Genomic DNA, 8,912 nt, shown 5'->3' on the forward strand with positions numbered 1-8,912 from the left:
TTGGCCCTCATCCCTCTGCATCATCCTCTTCCTCTCTCTCTCTCTCTCTCTCTCTCTCGTGGGTATGTGCAGGGGCCCCCAGCGCCCCTATCATGATGAACGATGGAGTCCCAAGGATTGGTGAGAAGGAAGAGGGTGGGGCGTGACAGTGCCTAAAAGGCTATCTTCATCCCAGGGAACTGATAAAAAAAGCTTAATGGCATAAAACAATTTAAGCCAAATGGTTTGCTGTCAAAATCAAACAAACCAGCTTCATTAACACATAGAATAAGATATTGACATTATGGAACAGGCGTTAACCAGCAACTGACATGTTTTCCCTGTTCAGACATTCTTATTTTTGCTCATTTTGCTTGTTTATTATTATGATAATGAAGTCACAGTGTTGGTGTCATCAGGAGAAATCTAGCACTTTGGCCTGGTTCCATTGCTAATGTATGCAAGAGTTGCCCCCCCCCCCCCCCCCCTCACATCTCTGCCAGGAGGAAGCTACGAACCAAAATGGCTTCTAATTGAGCAACCAGAAACAATAAAACACAAAGACCTGTGAGGAGATATACACGAGATACTGTGAACGATTTGTGGAGTTTTAAATCTAGCTTTGAAACACCGTTCCCTAATATGTTCCTGTGATCGCCAAACCACTGCACACGATAAAGAAAAACAGGGCTTTGTTTTTTTTTTTCTTTTCTTTTCCTTCGTGACAGCAAGGATTTCAATGTAATGAGTGGGAGTGACAGAGCACTACTGACAAGCTTAAAGCACTATAAATGTTGGGACAATACGAACTGGCAGACTGAATGCTTGTGATTTCGCTCTTTAGAAAGGCGAAGACACGTTTTCTTTCTGCTTTCCTCCCTTTCTTTATTCTTTTTTTTTTATCACTCCTGTTTTTTTGTACCCGTGCCATTTGTCTCAATGGCCCCTCAGTGCACCGTGGGGAATAGCAGCAGCACTTGCGCCATGTGTGAGACAAAGAGAAAGGTCTGTTTCAACACCATCAATCCCGCAATCCCACACAGTGACGAGCGAGAGATAGTCACCATCTGTGGACGTGTTTCTCATCACTCTGCCTAAAAGTAAAACTGTACCAAGCAAAAGTTAAAGTGTGAATGCCTCAGTGTGGCATTTTGTCTAGGTGTTTTGGAGATACCTCCCACTATATTCTGCTTTGCCTTTATTTTTAAATAGCGTGGCATTTACAGCACACGTCCACACGCGACATGGTGTTAACGCTTTTTGTATGTTAAAAACACAGATTATTATTTTTTTTTCTCTTTCCCTTTTGCCTGCACTTCCACGTCACTCTGCCTCTACGGTCGCTGTCTGTTCTTCCCTCATTCCCCCCTTTTTCTCTTTTCCTTCATTCCTTGTCCCTGGCTGCAGCACAGCAGCCATTAGCTTTACAAATCCAGCCTTTGATCTCTGATTTGGGCGGATGCCTGGGAGAGGAGGGGCACTCTGGGTGTGTGTGTGTGTGTGTGTGTGTGTGTGTGTGTGTGTGTGTGTGTGTGTGTGTGTGTGTGTGTGTGTGTGTGTGTGTGTGTGTGTGTGTGTGTGTGTGTTCTTACGCACCTATACAACAGTGGACCTTGGCGTGGTTACACAGTCACAAAGAGGGGACTACAAAGCAAACAGGGGACATTTTTCAGGTCCCCTGTTTGACATGCTTTAAATCAGGTCCAAATCATCTCTAAATCCCTTTCGGACATTTTTTTAATTTTTGCAAAGAGTGGACCTGAAAGTGTGTGAGTGTTAATGACTATAATCAGCAGTGCCTCTGCTGGATAAAGCATAGTTTAACAACTTATTCACACATGTCGTTTACACACACACACCATTATAATATGAATGGGTTGTGGCCCAAAGGAGTCTTGTAGACTGTAGAGGGTCAATTATGCAAATTACTTAAGAAGGAAGTCTCTTGAAACATAGTTTGATCTTTTTTTTTCTTTTCTTGTGTTTTAGCTAAACTTTGTATTAAAATAAAGCATTCAAAATCAGAAAAGTAAAATTGATTTTGATTCTAAAAAATGTCAACAACAAGAAATAGAAACACGATGAGGATAGAATCAGAGATAAAATATTCAGTAAATACCTTTTGTATTAAATAATTATTCAAGAATAATGGCACATCTGACTTTGGCCACAGCTTTAAACCTGCATTTAGAAATGCACATTTTAGATATTGATTCCAATTCCAAAAACAGAGATCACCTTGTCCTGTGTGGAATAATAGAAGTCCGCTGTTTGCTGGTACACAATGACACAAGTTCCCTTTTAGATAGCATGGGGTGATACTGACTCTACCAATTGTGTGAAAATAAAAAGAAGCTAACCTACCCCTATAAAACACTATACTTTATTTGCGAAAAGGCATTTTTTACACAATATAAAGGCTGAGTTTTAGTAAATGAAAAGTAAGATACTTTGTTACTTTTTTATTATTACAAGTATTTGGCATCTGTCTTTACAGCTTTAAACATGTTTAGTCCTTAAGTACTAAAATGACAAGTTTTCACAAGGACTTGATGTCAAAAAAATTTTTTAATTGTATCTGTGTACTTTGGTATACATGTAGGTTTTTTGGGTTCCTAGCATTGATGCTCAAAATGTCCAGTATAATTCTCAGTACTTTTGGAGCCTGTTTCTCTTTGCTGTTATCTTGTTGTACATACAGTATTTTACAGCTTTCCAGTCTCTGTCATTATCCCTTAGAATCTGATTTTCATCTATGCATCTCTGACAGTGCACTTTTCCAGGCATCTTCATTTCTTTCAGGAAGTCTTTGAAATGGCTTTCAACAATGTCTCCCTCAGTCATTGACCAGGGCCTTCTGGATTTTCCTGTAAAAAAAATCATTAAAGTTACTAAAGGTATGGATAAATGAAAGTGATATATTATGTCAACAAATGTAAAGAGATTACATATGTACATTTTTCTTTAGTCAACGATTTAACATACCTTTTTTAATTGATTGCAATGAGGATTTATTAATGCCACCCATTTTGTTTTTAGAAATAGCTGCCCCTTCTTCAGGAGGTTCTTCCTCTGAGTGTACTGGAATAACAAATATGGCAATATTTATAATTGATTGAAGTGATTTTATTTTTATTTAACCAGGATATGGTTCCATTGAGACAACATTTTTCAATAGTCCTGGCCAAGAGGCATCAATAATTATATACAGAAAAAGTTATATTGTTGAAAGAAAACGACAAACTATAAAAACAGGTACATTTTATTTAAATTAGCCTCAAAACCTTGTTGCTTTGAACTAAGAAAGGTTCAGTTAATTTTAATGAAGGAAGTTCTATTAGGAGTGTGCTGAATGATCAAGAGTCTTCTTGCCCAACTCAGTCCGGGCAAGGGACAGAAAAAAGCAGCAAACTGTGAATGAAAATTATACTAGTCGGAATTTCTCAGTGCAATTGGAGTACAGATATAGGATGGCAGAAGTACAAGAAATGCTTTGTAAATGAATGTTATCCAGTGGGAATTACTACCACCAGACAAATCAGGCCATCTTCACGCTGAATATAAATCACAAAGGGGTATTGGCATTTTTGAGTTTGTGTTGAACCTTAGAGAAGAGAGATAAAGGGAGTCTAGCATCCTAAGACATTGAGATCTACAAAAGATCTCCATAGTCCAACACAGACATACAAATTACGGTAAAAACTTCCTGTTTATCCACACTAAAAATTATTTCTAGGGGCTCGGCTACCAAGTCAGCTGACATTAAATACAAAGACTCTATTAAATGACGTCCCTTAGATTTTCTATTTTCCAAAAATGTGAGTGCTTCAAGTACATCAACAGCAGGGAAAGGTGCCAAATTTTAATCCTCACCAAACAAAACTGGATAGGTTTTCTTTTGTTATGATGCAGCAGAAACAGTCCATTTGGAATAAAATAAAAATCCAAATTGTATAAAATGCCTGTGAAAGAAGCAGAAGGGGTCCTATATCACCCAACAGTTAAGATAAGATAAGATAAGCTTTATTGATCTCACAATGGAGAATTTTTTTGTCACTAAAGGAGCTGCTCAGCTCCTCTACAGTCTGGTGCAGGGGGTGGAAGGTGTTGTCCATGATGGATGTGAGGTTGGACAACACCCTCCTCTCAGCGACTTCCTCCACAGAGTCCAGAGCGCAGCCCAGGACAGAAGTGGCCTTCCTCACCAGCTTATTCAGCCTCATTCTGTCCCGCTCTGTGCTGCCAGGAGCCCAGCAGACGACAGTGTAGAGAAGAGCTGAGGCCACCACAGAGTCATAGAAAGTTTTTAGCAGGGGCCTGCTCACACCTAAGGACCTCAGCCTCCTCAGGAGGTAGAGGCGGCTCTGGCCCTTCTTGTATAGAGCGTCGTTGTTATGAGTCCAGCCCAGTTTATTGTTGACGTGAACACCCAGGTATTTGAAACTCTCCACAGTTTCTATGTCCTGCCCCTGAGTGAGTGAGGTGGGGGTCTTCTCCTGAAGTCGATTACCATCTCCTTGGTTTTGCTGGTGTTTAGACACAGATGGTTCTTCTCACACCAGTCCACAAAGTCCCTGATTACCGACCGGTCTTCAGCAGCCTGGGGGGGGGGGATGCCGTCCGGTCCAGAGGCTTTCCTCTGTTTCAGCCTCGTCAGCTGACCTCTCACCTGCATTGGCGCGATTGTGAGGGGGAAGGCAGGCAGGGCCGAAGGTGTGGATGGGTCGGTCGTTGATAAGAATGGCGGTGGGGGGGTGGTAGATCTCTGGAGGGCTGGTGGTTGGAGACGTGTGGGGAGTTGATGGCAGGAAGGGGGCCAGTGTGGGGGGAGTCAAACCGGGTGAAGAATGTGTTCAACTCATCAGGTAGATGAGGTTGTGATCCAAGCGTCCCAGTTGGGAGAGGGGGGCGGAGGTGTAGGTGTTTTTAACATTGGTATAAAAAAGGTCCATGGTTTTATTGTCCCTTCTTGTACACTTGACGTACTGGGTGAGCGTGCGGAGGGTGGAACGGAGGGAGGCATGGTTGAGGGAGTTATGCAACATTAATGTAAAAAAGTTTGGAAATTTCTACATAATAAGATTATTGATAAAGGATCATGAAAGTATCAAATCTTGACAATTTTTTTGAATATATTATTACATGCAGTGGAAAATATTAGACATATAACATACCGTTTTGAACTGATGGCAATGAGGGTTTCTTTGTGCCACAAATTTTCTTTGTTAAAGTAGATGCCTTTTCTTCAGAATGTGCTTCCTCCAAGTGTCCTTAAAAAACAGAGGGGAAAAATGTTGTGGTTGAAAGTGATTTATTTTCTAACATTCCTCACTACATGCAATGAAATTTTTAGAGTGATATCATACTCATGTCAACTGATGGCAGTGATGATTTCTTGCCAACAATTTTTTTGTTGAATTGGATGCATTTTCTTCAGAATTTGGTCGTGCTGAAATAACACAGACAGCAATTTTTATAGTTGAATAAAGTAATTTACATTGTTAGTGTTATACACTGCATGCAACCTAAGATCTTGCCTTCTTGACATGTGGTAGTACTCTGCACAGACTGGACATCTGCATCTGAGTCGCAATACTCCTCTTGAGCTGCAACATGTTTATAAATACTCATCCCTCAGGTTAGTGCCAGTCATTTCTTGGTGAATACTGAGTATACTCTCTAAGTTATCCATCTCATCTGTTGTTTGTGTACTGGTATGTGATGAACAGAGTATGTCCTGTGAAAACATTGGAAGAATTCATAAATATTAGGGAGGGTGGTATTTAACAGGTTCTTGCAATATCTCTCCATGTATCACTGACTGACTGTTAAATAGGTGTTATTAATAGGTGGAAAATAGGTCCTAATAATTTACATGGTAATCCAAAGTATCTGATAATTTTATTGTTATGCATCCATAAAGATTTGTATTTAAAAAGTAATTTGACAAGCTACAAACAATTTGATAAGTTCCAATTTTTTTCACACAATTTACAATTTTTGTGTTCTCTAATTACAGATATGAGTTAAAATTCTGCTGTGGGTCTATCCAAATGCCCTTATTGAGTAGGTACACTTTAGCCAAAACAGAAGTGCATCAGTGGTTACCATGATACGTTCTGCTCAAATAGTGCAGTCAGTAAGGAAGAAGATGCACACATGCACAGGGAGAACATGCAAACTCCATGCAGAAAGACCCAGGGTTGGATTTGAACCCAGAACCTTCTTGCTGCAAGGCAACAGTGCTAATCTCAGCACCACTGTGCAGCCCAGATTTTATACAAGATTATACAAAAATCCCTTATACAGACACAAATTCCTATCTATAAACACATAAAGATAAAATTCTCACATATTTTGGTTCACAATGTGGAAAAACTGCAACTACATATTTAAATTTAGAAAGCACAAAATATGAGTGAACTTTGGTCCCTAAGAGTCATATTCAATAAACATGAGCAATTTATACATTACAGTCAAATCTCTGCCAATGATAAGTATTGTCATACAGTAAATAGACGTAATTGTACACACCACTACTTGGGACTTGAAAAAACTTACTGTATGTGTATCTTGTCCTTGGTTTTTTACTTCATGGTGTTGTTCTGTTTGTTCTCCTGGAACATTTTTCTGCTCTGACTGGATCTGGAATGAAAAACACACATTATCCATAGTATTGCAGCAAACAAGAAAAGCACAGCAAAACATTTTATATAAAACCATGCATGAATGCATCCTTACCATTTCACCAATGCATAATTCCTCTGGAATGTGACTCAGGTGAGTGTCAGTCATTTCTGGGTAAACACAGATAACACTCTGTGAGATGTCTGTGAGATCTTTTCTGGTAGTTGTGGACTGCTATGCGATTAATGGAGTTGGTCCTGTAAAAACATTGGTAGAAATCAAAGTAAATACTATTTACCAATTACCATTTAGGCCCCTGACTGCTTTGTGTAATTATCAGTTGTATTTTCTGTGAAAAAATACCCTGTAAATATCAAGTCTGCTATATATTATGTGACGTTACTTTAAAATGTGTTTATTTTTTATTTACATCCTAAGTAATTTCACCATGGTAACACATTGTGACAACAAAGTTTTCTTGATTCAGGATTCCTGACATGTTGTGTTTAAAGACATTTTTAATATCTAGCATTTTAAATATTTTTTTTAGTTCATTACAGGTTTCTACTTAGAATATATATACCACATCTCTGTGTTTAAGGGGGTGGTCACAGTTCTGTAGCAGCACAGCCATTAATCACATTTGCATCAGAACAACAGGCCTGCAAACATGTTTGCACCTCACCCTTCCCCCTTCCCATTCCAGCATGCTTTCAGCTCGAAACAGAAAATAAGTATTGGCACAATAGAAGTATACCATTGTAAGTTTCTGTAAAACAAAAATTTACAACTAGAGATAAAAACCCCTGGATGGAAAAAAAACCTTTTATGGTCTAATGTATATAATTAACAAATTGCAAAATTATGTTTCCTGACACTCCTAAAAAATTCAGGTGAAAATGAATTAAATAGGTCCTCTGGATGCATTTGTCTTTATTGAAATGTTTCATCTCTTTTCCAAGACACTTCTTAAGTCTGTGGGGCTATTGATAAACCCAGCCTTGTAAGCAGTGGCTTTGATTTCAACAAAGTTTCAACAAAGAAGAACCCATCCAGAGGACCTAATCCTTGTAATTTTACTCACAAATGAAGGTACACAAATACTGGAAATCCTATAAAGCATTAACTTACATTTTTCCACAGTGTTATCCAAAATGTCAGAGGATTTTATCTTTCTACATATACACAGACCTGTACTACCATGACAAACTATGTCTTTAGAACATTTTGGGCAAAACCTTACATGGCAATATATTACATACTGTAATACTAAGATGGTGTACAAGGGCTGAATTGAAATGTTATACCTGTATAACACAGAAAACTCCAGAGAGTCTGATATACTAATTTAACAAACATACCTTTCTCCTTGTTGATGAATCTTTTGTAAAATGTGTCTTTATCCCTCCCAGAAGAAGTGAAATGCAAAGCTTCTGTTTCTGGACAAACCCTTTTATGTCTCATTTTTCTCTGAAATATTTAGGAACAATCACATGGCAAGTGGTTAACTAGGGAGAGTTTGTAAAAGAAAACAAAGTGATGTATATATGATAAAAACATTCATTAGAAGTTAAAATGTGAACCTTACCTTGTTGTGGTTTGAAAGATGTAGATAAAAAGTTTCAAAAGTAACCTAGGTAAATTTGCCTACCTATTGGAAGGCAAGATGTATACGTAATAAGATTAAAATGGCTGCAAAAGGAGAAAAAAACTCTCAATTGTGACTTTTGTCGCAACTGTTTCACAAGCCTTAAAAGAAGAAATTCGTCTTCTGCCCTGAATATATACCCACAATCCTGACAACTTGCCTGGACAAGGATTGGTTTTTAGAAATGTGATGTGGATGACCATGACTGGGAACCTGAAACAGAGGGCTCCAATTATGAGGAGTTGTAACTTAATATCTAATATATTTGTAGTACATAATATTTCAATTTTTTTAATCGAATATCTCTAAAATTTCAAATCCTAAAAAAAACCTAGAAAAACAGAAATTCCAAACCCATTATTACTAACTGTTAGTGAATCTGCTTGTCTGGATTGGTTTCTAAAAGCTTTAGTCTTGTAAATGTTTCTTCTTTGGGATGGATGTATGGATTGGAATGAAAACACCAGCACATTTCCCCTGTGTTTGGACGTAAAGAGTTGTCTTTTAATTCAGGAATGGTCCTTCGGCACATCAACATTAACATGCCGATTAAAGTACCCTACCTAAAGGTTGCTATTGTTCAGCTGGAGTACTGTGACAGAGGTTGTGCTTAGAAACTGACTTGATTTTAGACTCTATGCATTGAAAGCTCAAGTCT

General features: G+C 38.4%; 2 long non-coding RNA genes across 3 annotated transcripts; both read right to left on the reverse strand.

Annotated features, from left to right (window-relative positions):
* Positions 1 to 2,998: 2,998 nt before the first annotated feature.
* Positions 2,999 to 5,430, reverse strand: LOC118559404. Its single transcript, XR_004928841.1, has 3 exons — positions 5,346 to 5,430; positions 5,154 to 5,249; positions 2,999 to 3,060 (listed from the first exon to the last, which is right to left on the reverse strand). It is a non-coding gene; the product is annotated as an uncharacterized LOC118559404 (long non-coding RNA).
* Positions 5,431 to 5,449: 19 nt separating this feature from the next.
* Positions 5,450 to 8,489, reverse strand: LOC118559399. Of its 2 annotated transcripts, XR_004928835.1 has the most exons (5): positions 8,195 to 8,489; positions 7,968 to 8,076; positions 6,721 to 6,776; positions 6,541 to 6,624; positions 5,450 to 5,716 (listed from the first exon to the last, which is right to left on the reverse strand). It is a non-coding gene; the product is annotated as an uncharacterized LOC118559399 (long non-coding RNA). The 2 variants fall into 2 exon arrangements; XR_004928834.1 differs by having other exon boundaries at positions 7,968 to 8,489.
* Between the last annotated feature and the right edge of the window lie 423 nt (positions 8,490 to 8,912).

The sequence above is a fragment of the Fundulus heteroclitus genome, chromosome 3 (genome assembly GCF_011125445.2).
Source record: "Fundulus heteroclitus isolate FHET01 chromosome 3, MU-UCD_Fhet_4.1, whole genome shotgun sequence".
Taxonomy (NCBI): domain Eukaryota; kingdom Metazoa; phylum Chordata; class Actinopteri; order Cyprinodontiformes; family Fundulidae; genus Fundulus; species Fundulus heteroclitus.